This window comes from Nicotiana attenuata, chromosome 1, assembly GCF_001879085.1.
Source record: "Nicotiana attenuata strain UT chromosome 1, NIATTr2, whole genome shotgun sequence".
NCBI lineage: Eukaryota > Viridiplantae > Streptophyta > Magnoliopsida > Solanales > Solanaceae > Nicotiana > Nicotiana attenuata.
Window position 1 is genome coordinate 76703513 of NC_031989.1, and position 12354 is coordinate 76715866.

At 37.9% G+C, this 12354-nt stretch overlaps 1 long non-coding RNA gene across 1 annotated transcript; it reads left to right on the forward strand.

Annotated features, from left to right (window-relative positions):
• On the forward strand, window positions 9968-10807 carry LOC109241476. The gene is made up of 3 exons (XR_002070244.1): window positions 9968-10002; window positions 10435-10487; window positions 10591-10807. It is a non-coding gene; the product is annotated as an uncharacterized LOC109241476 (long non-coding RNA).

The window sequence follows — 12354 nt, forward strand, 5'->3', positions numbered from 1 at the left end:
AGGTAAATTTCAGGGCACTTAGGGGTAATTGGGGCAACACACTTAGGGAATATTTGGTGTAGCTGATTTAGAAGCTTCTAGTAGGGGTTTTCTATATAATTTTAGGCTTTAGCTTGGGTACCAAGTCAGAAAATGAGGGATGATTAATTGGCAAAAAATGAAATTAGGGGGGGCTAAAGTGCAAAATCAAAATTTGTAGTTGCCATATTTGCTTGCCTATAAAGGCATTGCATTCTTGCCTTGCAAGGGAGAACCAATATAGACCTTAGAGATCCAAGAGCTGAAACTACAGAAAAAAGAATTCTAAGAGCTAAAAAATACAAAAAATAGATGGATAAATTCTAAAGAAGAAAAAATCCATAAAGAGAGATAGATAGAGTTTATTCACTGATCCATTGAAAGTTCTGTCATCTCCTTTGATTTCTGAGTTTGTTTTTTCCACTGAAACACTTCTGCTTCATTTGGGGTTTTAAAATGAGTTGAATCTGGTGTTGAGATCAGTGTTGAAATCAATTCGACTACTGTTTTTCAACTGGGGTTGATCTTGGGGTCTGAACATCATTTCCTGGGTTTTAAATCGATTCCTAGCTCTGTTTTCCTGCTGCTGGTTCCTGTTACATTGCCATTGTTGATCTCCTGTCTCTTAACTCCTTTCACTTCCAGGTACTTTCCTTAGCTCATGATTGAGGCCTGATTGTTAAGCATGTAAAAGATTGGAAGTGTTGTTAAATGGAGACTCTACTTGTAGCTGATTTCCTCTTTTCCTTTACTGTTTGTATGTTTCATAATTAGACTTCAAGTTATACATGTTAGCTAGGGTCTTTTCCTTTGAATTTGGGTGTGTATAAATGACTTGATATGGTATTTTGGATCTGTATTGATAAGTAAATAATGGACTCTATTTGTTCATTTCATGTCTGATGGATTCGAATCTGTTTGATTACAATAACTCAGACTTTTTTTTTTGACTGCTAAATATGTTGATGTGATAAGGGTTTTAATTATTTTAGTTAAAGGGTTTTAATTATGAAGTGGTAATTGCAAGTTTCATATTAATCAGTTATGGACCTTGTATTTTGTTTGGACTTTGTTTAAAATCAATTGGCGTCTCTAATGCAGATTTTATATCTAAGTTGGCTTTTAAAGAAAAAATGATAAGTTGCCAGTTTCATTTACATGAGGTTTATTTGAGACCTAAGCCCTCAAGTTTGTATTTNGATTTCACTTGTAAAATGCTCTGTAATTGATTAATGCTAAGTAAAAAATCCAGAGGTGATTTGCACAGGTATTGGCCCATTGATTGGTTTTGTTGGGCTCAGCTGGTTTTGGGCTTGTAGAGACTCGATATTGAGTCCAGGCACGTTTGGAGGATTCGAATTTGGGCTCATTGCTGGGCCCAAGTTTGACAGCCTCCTTCGAGAAGTAATCTGGTCCTGCTTTTAAATTGGACTTCATGTTAACCCAATGTTATTTCACCATTTACTGATTTGTAGAGGTTAAGATATTGGGTTTACTTAGATGGAATTGCAATCACTTTAAGCCTTTAGTTAATTAACTAAGTTCCTTTAAATAATTGGGGAGGTGAGCCATAATAAATAATAATAGTTCATGGCCCTCCAAGGTTAGTTTGAATGTCCTTTTAAAATGAAGTTGAGGTGCGCCGCACCAAATAAAATCTCGAATGCGTGGCCCTTGTCCAATTATTTCTTTTAAAATACTTGGAACTCAGGACGTGCTATTTAGCGAATTTTCATAGCCCCTGCAAAGATAACAACGCATAGTTGCTTTAGGCGCGTATTTTAATAATATTACCTTCTTAAACTCGGGTATGCATTTCATGTGACCCAAATCCAAATCCTAAAACGTTGAATAAAATGTGTTTCGGATTGCGGGTGCATTTCATGTGACGCGATCCAAAGACATGTTTTAGACGAAGTTCAATCTTCCTTAAATGCGGTAAATAATTTAAAATTGCACTATAGGTTTGAACATGTATTAAAATCAGATAATCGGCCAATTGTAATAGTTTAAGCGACCGTGCTAGAACCACGGAATCCGGGGGTGCATAATACCTTCCCTCGGGTTAACAGAATTCCTTATTCAGAATTTCTGGTTCGCAGATTTCAAAAGGAAAGTCAAAATTTTCCTCGATTTGGGATTCAAAAATAAACCGGTGACTTGGGACACCAAATAAACTATCCCAAGTGGCGACTCTGATAAATAAATAATCCCATTTCTAATGTCACTTAAATTGGAAAAACTCCCTTATACACTATCCTTTCGGAGGTAGTGTGTAAAAAAGGAGGTGTGACAAGCACAATACCTGGCAATCCCAGGTACGAGCCCCGACTGGTTGACTGCTGGAGTCAAAATTCTGAGGCATAGTTTGAATTTCGAGGCAAGGGGGTGGGAAACATTCGTATGTAGCAGGTTGGATCCCACGTCTCATGACAACTCCCTCCCTCTCCATCGGGCAGTGTTAGTGTCTTCAATTGTGGCGGGGTACCCAATCAATGTGGGAAATGTGATGTCACGGATAATTACTATTGTGGGTGCCGAGCATGACAGAAACTACTCGTTCTCCAGTTTTCTCACTATTTACTTTCGGGATTTGAAAGTAGAAAAGAGGCCCTTCGACATCAAAGTCAAAGCGAAGGCCCCTTTTCCTGGTACAACATGCAAGGGTACGACAACCCCAAGAGCAAGAACTTCAAGAGTACAGTTACTGCTCCAACTGACCAGTCTGAAGAGCCAGTTGTGGTAGTGACTCCTGCTGAGCCTGCCTCTACTTCCACTGCTATCCCTCCTGGTCCATCCACCTCAGCGGAGCCGGAGATTCCATCTTCTCATGCTCATCCTATTACTGCCTACTGACTGAGCCAGGCACTTCTTAGTATCAACAACTGGATGCAGACTGCCTCATCCAAGTTGTCCACCCTCACTACCACGGTAGAGGCTCAGTCAGCACCTCCACCCCCACAGGTTCCCCAGTTGATAAAGGATGCTCTCAAAGAGATTTTAGACAACCAGAAGAAAATTCGCAACACTCAGAAGGTACTGACTGATGCAGTTGATTCACATAACAAGGCTCTCAAGGAGCTTGCTAGGGAGCATAACAAAGCTGAGGAAGACATGGGCCTCCAAGGAGTCCGTGAAGGAGTTGAGAGCTGATGTTGACAAACTAAAGGCAGATCAGCTGCCTTTAGACTGACTGCTCCAGGACCCAGTACCCGCAGCTCATTCCCAGCCAGAGCAGTCACAAAGGCCTCCCAAGAGGAAGAGGATGATTCCTAGAGCTGGCGATGCAGTCATCCAGCTGGCAGACCCACAGGAGACCTCCTCCAGTCAGCCACAGGGTGCCCCACCTCCAGAGCATGTACAGGTCCAGGCCTAGGTCCCAGCAGCAGCAGAGCAGCAGGCCACCGGGAACCAGTCTGAGGTTCCCGACCATAGTGAGGACCCTAGGACCACTCAGGAGCCTATGCAGACAGACAGGCCATAGGGAGTCCCTATATCCTTTTTCCTTTCTCTTTTGATGCTTTACTTGGTTTAGTTGGCATTGGGGACAATGCCAGCTTTCATTTGAGGGAGTAGGCCCTACTTTTTATTTTATGGATTCATTCGGATGACTGTATATACATTTGATTTTTATGCTTTCTTTATCTTTTCATCTTTGGTTTGTATATAATTTTAATATTTCGTTACTTTTATCGCACTTTTATTTTACTTTGGGTCTGTATATAAAGTTATGTTACATTGCACATATTCATCCCATCTATTGTATATTCAAATCCCCTCTTGTATATATTCATTCTACTTTCCGCAAATTTTTCGTTCTTAGCTTCTTATTTGTGATTCGTAGCTTCTTGTTTTTAAAGTTTGCAATAAGCCTTTGATTTTTTTAATGCCACGGTTCTTTCCAAAGGTGGAGTGTTGTGTGAACCGGGTGGATCTTCCCAATGATGGATGGCGTGACAACCTTCTTAAGGGTTTGAGTCCATTTTTCTTTTTGGTTTAAGTAGTTAATAGTTAAGGGTACCTCAAGCAAAGCTTCACTTGGGCCTAGCACATTTGCCTTTGATCTTATGGTCAAAAATAATTTGTTGTGTTTAGGATGGTGAAAGTCGTGACCTTGAGAATCTTGTATTCACCGATAATCATCAAGTGGTTTTTCGGGACCATTGTGTGCTCAAATCTTATCTAAGGTCGTTGTGGGCCCCCGAGTCTTTATCTTTAGCAATCCCATAGCTTGTGTGGTGAGTAATCGCATTGCAAGTCCATGTCTCGAGCCATTGGTCTAGAACTTGCCCTGAATGTTTGTTGAGGCGAAATCCTGAGTAAATTTTGACTTGAGACATGATTATAGGCTCTCCTTGGTCCAAATGATAGTTGAACACATTCATAACCTACCAATGATAAGATCCCTAGTCAACCCTTTTGAGCCTTAGACCTTTTTCCTTCAAGAACCGTGATACAAGCCTATACCCGTTCTAAAAAATACCCTCTCTTGGCACCTGATCATTCCTTTAGCACATGGAAAAAGTATAAGTTTGGGGGAGAGACGAGGATTGCATCAAAGTGGTAAAAAGGCACAAAAATGAAGAAAAGGAAAGGCAATGAAAAAGAAAGAAAAGCAAAATGACAATTAGAATGTTCAATATGAAAAAAGAACAAAAAGGGATTCAAGAAAAGCAAAGAATGAAAGGTGTGGAAAGTTGAAAAAGGAGAAAAAGTTTGAAATGCATAAGAAAGAGTGACAGTGTACCTCTCAACCCCTTAGAAAGAAGTGAAATGACTCAAAGAGTCAAGTGAATGTGTGCCAAATGAATCAAAAGAAGTCCTTAAGGGAAGATGGAACCTACTTAGACCAAAATTTCCTACCCTAAACCAAAAGCCTTCACAATATCGCCACAAAAGCCCTATATGATCTTGAGTTGAATGAAGCTCACATTAGTGGATACTCACATAAGGGGCAAGCATATGGTACTTAGAGCCGGACTTGTGACTTTTTCTTGAGAGAGATGATGAGTGAACTTCCATTTACCTCGTTCTGAGTGCTACTATCTTAAAGGTGAGGATTGCTTAGGGAGATTTGAGGATGTGTGAGTTTGGGTTCCACAATGACCGAAGTAATAGAAAAGAGTTCTTTGATGTGTTGAGTCAATTCTTGATGCTCTTGTGTCGCACTTAATCCATGGAGTTTCAAAGAGTAAAAGTTGTTAATGATTCATTTGTATTGAGGGCAATTGTTAGTCCCAATTGATGCTAGATGAGGTTACTTTAGGACAGCTAACAATTTCTTGGATTTTCCCTTAAGGGGTGGGTCTTATTTTGTTTGCTTGAGGACAAGAAAAAGCTTAAGTTTGGGTGAGTTGATAACTAGGGATTTTAACACATTTTATACTCCTTCTTGCTTATGCTTTGATTAGAAATTCATGCCAAATAGTCCCAAAAGGCTCACAAGTTGTGCTTGATTGTAGGTTTGGTCAACAAAGTGACAAGATGTCAAAGATCAGCTCAAAAGGAGTGAAACTAGCACAAGTACCAAGACAAGATAAAACTCAAGCAAAACAAGGCCAGTGCGGCCGCACTACATTCTGTGCAGTCCACACTAGGAGATTCAGAGAGGCTACAATTCGGCCGCACTAGGTTTTGTGCGGTCCGCATTGGAGTTAATGCGGCCGCACTCGATTTAGTGCGGTCCACAAACCCAAGGATCAGAGAGATGCCAGATGTGAAGTTCCAAGCCAATGTGGTCCGCAGTCCATTCTGTGCGGACCGCACTAGACGCCTCCGCGGTCGCAGACCATTCTGTGTGGTCCGCATTGCCCGAGTTCAGAGAGCTGTAGTTTCAAGTTCAGAGCCCTAGTGCGGCCGCACTCTATTTTGTGCGGTCCGCACTAACCCGGCAGGGGTTTTTTTGTCCAAATTTTTCAGCTTAGTATAAAATAGCTTCTTTTTCATTTTTAGGGCATCAGATATTGTAAGCACTTAGCTGCGCTCGTGGGTTCGACTTTCTTAGCCATTTTGGGCAATTTTATCTACTTTTCATCATTGAATCTTGTTATTTACCTTAGTAATTAATTAATATGAGTTGTTCTTCATCTATTTCTTGTTATTCCTCTTCAATTATGAGTAGCTAGACCCATAGGCTAGGGTTGTGGCTCAACCCTAGTGTGGGTAATTGAGGGGTCTTGTAATTTAGGGCTAGATTGACTATGGGTGTTTGATATTTGGGTCAATTTCATGGTTAATTGCTAAATTAGTGGTTGCAAACACTAGTTTGTGTTTAGTTGACTTGGTCTCTTCTTGAGAAAGAGAGTCTAAGTCTTCGAAATTGGTCCAACAAGGAATTGGGGCGTACTCAAGAGATTGATAGCCCCAATTAAAGGGTTAAACCTCGAGAGAGTAATACGCGACTTGAACCCTAGTTGCTTGTACAAATTTGCATACCCAATTGGTCTTGAGAAAGTCAATTAGGGCAAAATCACTCGAACCACCGAGAGGTGTAGAGTGGGTAAAGTCGTGCAACGGTTATATCATACTCCCCAACTATGTCAATCGTGTCTTAGATTCAATTACCCGTCAATTAACCACCTAGGTGAAAGTCACTACCCTAGTGCCTTTTAAACCATTTGAACAACCCCTTTTAGTTTAAATCTTCGCTTAATCTAGTTTCATTTACTATTTGTAGTTGGATAAGAGTAGAATTAAATCAAAAACACCAAAAATGATTAGAAGTGTAATTTGGAACACATACGCAATCCTAAACTAGATAGATACTCGATTCCAATTTCCAGCTCTCTGTGGATATCAATCCTGACCCAAAATTGGGTAAAAGCTGCTCCGACCCTCTCTCGCTACTTAATTAGTAGTGCGGAGTAGGCCGCGATCATCTAACACGTGAGATGGATCTCCGAGACACTTTTGAAGCATGGACACATGGAACTGGATGGGCCGCTGATAAACTAGGTGGCAACGCAAGTCTGTAATCCCTTCTTTCCCACTCGATCAAGAATATCAAAAGGCCCGATGTATCTAGGGCTCAACTTGCCCTTCTTTCCAAAATTCATTACACCCTTCATGTGACACACGGAGCAAAACTCTCTCTCCGACCATGAATGCAACATCACGGACCTTACGCTCGGCATAACTCTTATGCCTGGACTGAGCTGCACGAAGTCTATCTTGAATGATCTTAACCTTATCCGAGGCATCCTGTACCGAATCTGTACCCAATAGCTGATCCTCCCCCGAATCAAACCATCCAATAGGATGCTCGACTGGTAGTTGTTGTTGTTGTAGGAAAACTATGCAAGTGGCAAGAACAGATCTCAAGAGCCTCTGAAGTCAATAACACAGGAGCGGAGCATATCCTCCAATATCTGAAAGTGCACTCGGACTGTCCGTCCATCTGAGGATGAAATGTTGTGCTCAACTCAACCTACATGCCCAACTCACGCTGCACTGCCCTCCAGAAATGCGAGGTAAACTTCGTACCTCGATCAGAAATGATAGACACGGGCACACGTGAAGACGAACAATCTCACGGATATAAATCTCTACCAACCATTCTGAAGAATAGGTAACTGTCACAGGAATGAAATACGCTGACTTGGTCAGTCTATCCACAATAACCCAAACTGCATTGAACTTCCTCTGAGTCTGTGGGATTCCAACAATGAAATCCATAGCGATACGGTCCCACCTCCACTCAGGAATCTCTATCTTCTGAAGCAAACTACCAGCTGATGCTTGTACTTTATTTGGTAACAATTTAGACACCGAGCCACATATGCCACTATATTGTTCTTCAGTCTCCTCCATCAATAATGTTGTCGCAAGTCCTGATACATCTTGGCGGCGCTCGGATGAATAGAATACCGGGAATTGTGGGCCTCCTCTAGAATCAACTCACAAAGTCCATCCACATTAGGCGCACAAACACGACCCTGCATCCTCAAAACTCCATCATCTCCAACCATAGCCTGCTTGGCATCTCCGTGCCGCACTGTGTCCCTAAGGACAAGCAAATGAGGGTCATCATACTACTGCTCCCTAATACACTCAAACAATGAAGATCGAGCGACCGTACAAGCTAGAACACGACTGGGCTCAGAAACATCCAACCTCATGAAATGATTGGCCAAAGCCTGAACATCTAATCTGGTAAATACCGACCAAAAAAATCGATCAACTTTGGTCGGTTATGGCCAATTACCGACCAAATACGCTTGGACGGTATTTTGATGGTCGTTTTAATATACCGACCAAAGTTAATCGGAAATTACTGACCAACGTTGGTCGGTCAATTAAATTCAAAAAAAAATTATTGCAAAAAAACCGACCAAAGTTGGTAGGTTTTTCCGACCAAAGTTGGTCGGTATTTTAATTATGTAATCAAAAGATTCACCATCTGGGAATAGAACCAGGGTGTGTACTGTGGCAGGATACTATTCTACCACTAGACCATTTGTGCATTTTGTTTTAAGATTTTCTTTTCTTTTATTTATACTCTTTAATTGTATTTTCACACGAAAATAACCGACCAAAGCTGGTCAGTTTTATTAAAAAATAAAATTACCGACCAAAGTTGGTCGGTTTTTTAAAATGACCGGTCGAATTTACCGATCAAAGTTGGTCGGTTTTTTTAATATTAATTTTTATTTATTTTAATTGTAAAAACCGACCAAAGTTGGTCGGTTTCTTAAAAAATAAATTTTGCGGGACTCAAAAATATTTTCCCGCATTTTTGCGCCAAAGAAAACCGACCAAAGTTGGTCAGTTTCGTAAAAAAAAAATTAAAAATTAAAATATTTGAAAAACCGACCAACTTTGGTCAGTTTTTGGCCGGTTTTTTGACCGACCAAAGTTGGTCGGTTTTTCTTGGTCGTTTTTGCCGAATTTCTAGTAGTGTTAATCAAATTTAAGAATTAAAAATAAAAATATTACCTAAATAATGATATGTTCTATTAATTTTAAATTATCAAAATACCATTTCAAATTCGACAAAAATATAAGAAGTTAATAGATCTTGACATATATGAATATGGAAGAACAAGAGATTGGCCATACTTGATAAGAAATTGATGATACAACCCATTATTTAAAGTAAATAAAAATGGAGCACTATATAAATATTACATTACATAAGAAAATTCCAAATATTTTTAGATATTTTTTAAAGAAAATTCTACATAAAATTTTAAAAGTATATATAAAAATTATATATTTATTAAACCAAATCTAATCATTTTTTAATAGGATTGGTTTGACTTTTTGACTTGGTGCAATTTTCGATTCGATTACCGGTGCAAATATACCGGGATATGTTGCACCATATGACAAGGGGTTGCAAATTTATCATAGATGGTAAAAATTACCTTTCTTTAATTTCCTTATTGGCAGAACTCAATATTGCATAATATAGGTAAAAAACCACTCCTTATAAAACGTTATTAGTACTCCAAAACTACGCATTTTAACGTATCATAACAAGTTAATTGCATTATTTTCTGGGTAACAAATTACAGTTATTATGAATTGTTCTCTGTAATGATTTCATAGATAACATATTTATATAAATTAAATTGATTATTTTTACATTGTTAGTCCGCATAAGTTAAAGGGAACTTTAAACAAATAGCCACACCACGTAATATCACACTAACTTTTTCTAAATGCAATTTTGTACATGCCCTGAAAAGAAAGCTTTGTACAATTCTAGGCTTCTAAGCAATATATTTTGGAAAGATGAGTACTAATACATTTATTTAAATTTCATTAATTATGATTGAAATCGATTAGAGCTGTTGCCAGAATCATGGATTATAGCTAGGAAACTAACTAGTAACAAACAATCTAATAGAGTTTGAGTAGGAACAGGACGTTGACCAAGTAATTTTAGTGTTTATATATATAACACACTTGTGTGTACAAAATTAATTAATTAATTAATTAGGGTTAAGAAAAAGCTAAAGCCGATGGCTAGAGAATTAAGAGGTAAAGTGATGTGGATAAACGCATGGACATGTGGGTTTTTATTTTTGCTCTTTAAGATATTTTATGGCATCTTGCATTTGGATTCCCAGGGTCGTGAAAATTGCTTCTTAATTGTTACTCTTATTACAATGCAAATTCTTTGTATCTTTTTGTGCAAATATAGCCACCATTTAGAGAAGATAATCTCACAACACCTCCTTATGAATATGGTGACTCTTGTGGCCTTTCATGTAATTGCTTTTGCCTACGCTTTATCAAAGGAAAATTATAATATGCAGATCAATGGCTGTTTTATAGTCATTTGTTGTGTTGATATTATAATTATTTCTACGTATAAGTTGGTATCCACGTACTATGATTCAGTAGCCATTTCAATGGTACTTTTTTATATATTACTAATTGCTACAATCCTGCTACGAATTTATGTCAAAGGTATCGCTCATCTAATGACTGCAATTCCAGCTCTACTTGCGCTTATTGCCATGGTAAGTACTTGGAGTAATTAAATTTTAGGTTTTGTTCTTATATGATGTATGCACTGATTCTTATTCTTTCTCTCCAATTTTTTGGGGTTTGTTGTTGTTTCAGTTCACTGATCCGACCCGTTCGAGAAATTCTACAAGTTTGTCAATTGGCACTGGTGCTTACACATTGATTAGAAGACATGATCCTTGAGTTCCCTTGCAATTATGTTGTTGGCTAAACATATATAGACGTTTGAGATGGTGGAAAGATTTGTGTTATATTGCTAGTACTAGTAGAAATAAAGAATGTTTGACCAAGTGTATTCAACTTGAGAGTTCTAAATCTAGCTAATGTTTGACCAAGTATATTTAACTTGAGAAAGAGTTCTAAATCTAGCTAATGTCATACTGATACGACCATATCCAATTCAACTAACATTAATTCGTTTCAAAATCCAAACTAGGGTCATGGCTCTAGTTTGGGTCCGGCTAGCCTATCACACCTAGCGATGCTGCCAACGTTAAGGTAGCCAGCGTCTTTTGAAGCACTTTTTATTTGTAATGTTAGCACACTAGACAAATAAAATGAAAAGTATCTTTCTCTCTTGTTTAGTATAGAAATTTTTTTACCTTATCTTGTAGGTGACGTCGAGTGAACCCTTAACCCCTGTTGTATCAACTACCCTAAAGCAAATATTATGTGGCCAAGCGGCCTAAGGGTGTCAATGGATATTTGAAAACCGACCGAACCGTATCGCACCGAATCGAATTTTAGGTTTATTTTAAAGAAACCGTAGGTTTTTATATAAATCTATAATCGTACCGATAATTAGGGTAGGTTTTTTATTTTATAAAAATAAACCGAAAAAATATCGAACCGTACCGAATAAATTTTACATGTGAAAAATAGATTTAAAGAGTAAGTTTAAAACTAATAAAGCATTAATAATTTTATTGGGCCTTGAAATTATGAAAACTGTTACAAGCCAACAAGTAATTAAACTCAAAATACTAATTCCTAAAAGGGAAAATTTCACATTAGAACAACTAGGCTCCATACTTTCAATTTTATAGCCCATATTTCAATTTACAACCAACTAGCCCATAAATAATAGGCTAAGATTCAACATCCAACTCCAATAGGTTCTCAAAATCACTTTTTAATTTTTAAAAAAGATTCCGCAAGCTTTTAAATTAATTTTCGAATCAGTAATTGTGACTCAAATATAAATTCAATAAACCAAATTCATTTGGGTGGTGAAAATTAAATTTTTAACAAGCTTAAATATGTGGGTTTAAATTCCGAATTTGATTTTGTGAGAAATTTAGAGTGGGTGTTATTTAGACTTGTTAGAAATAGTATAAGGAGGTTGTATATAAAATTTGAAGTCATTTAATGGAGATATGGACTGGTTTTGAGCAAGAATTGCAACTGAAAATCGTGGAAGAAGTTCGTCTACAGACGCTTGTATAAAGGTGTATAAAAGTGTATAATAGTGCATAAGGTGTGTTTCTACACTTATATACAACATTATACAAGATTATACATAATTATACAAAAAACTGACTTCGTCTTCTTCCTTGTGTCTTTTCTGAAATTTAACTCAAATCTTGCTCAAATCTACTCCAAATCACTTCAAATTTAAATTTTGAACTCCTTTTGATATTTTCAATCAACTGGAACAATACCCAATCCAAACAACTAACAAATTCAAAAAAACTCATTTTCAAGAGCAAAGCTTTGAATGGTCTTCAATGGTGAACTTCTACTCTTCAATTTTCTTTCATTGCAAGTAGGTGACACAAGAGGAGAAGCAAAAAATACATGGCCCTTTGAAGCATATGCAGAAGATGTGAGAAGAAGAGAGAGTGAAAGCAATAGTTGTGA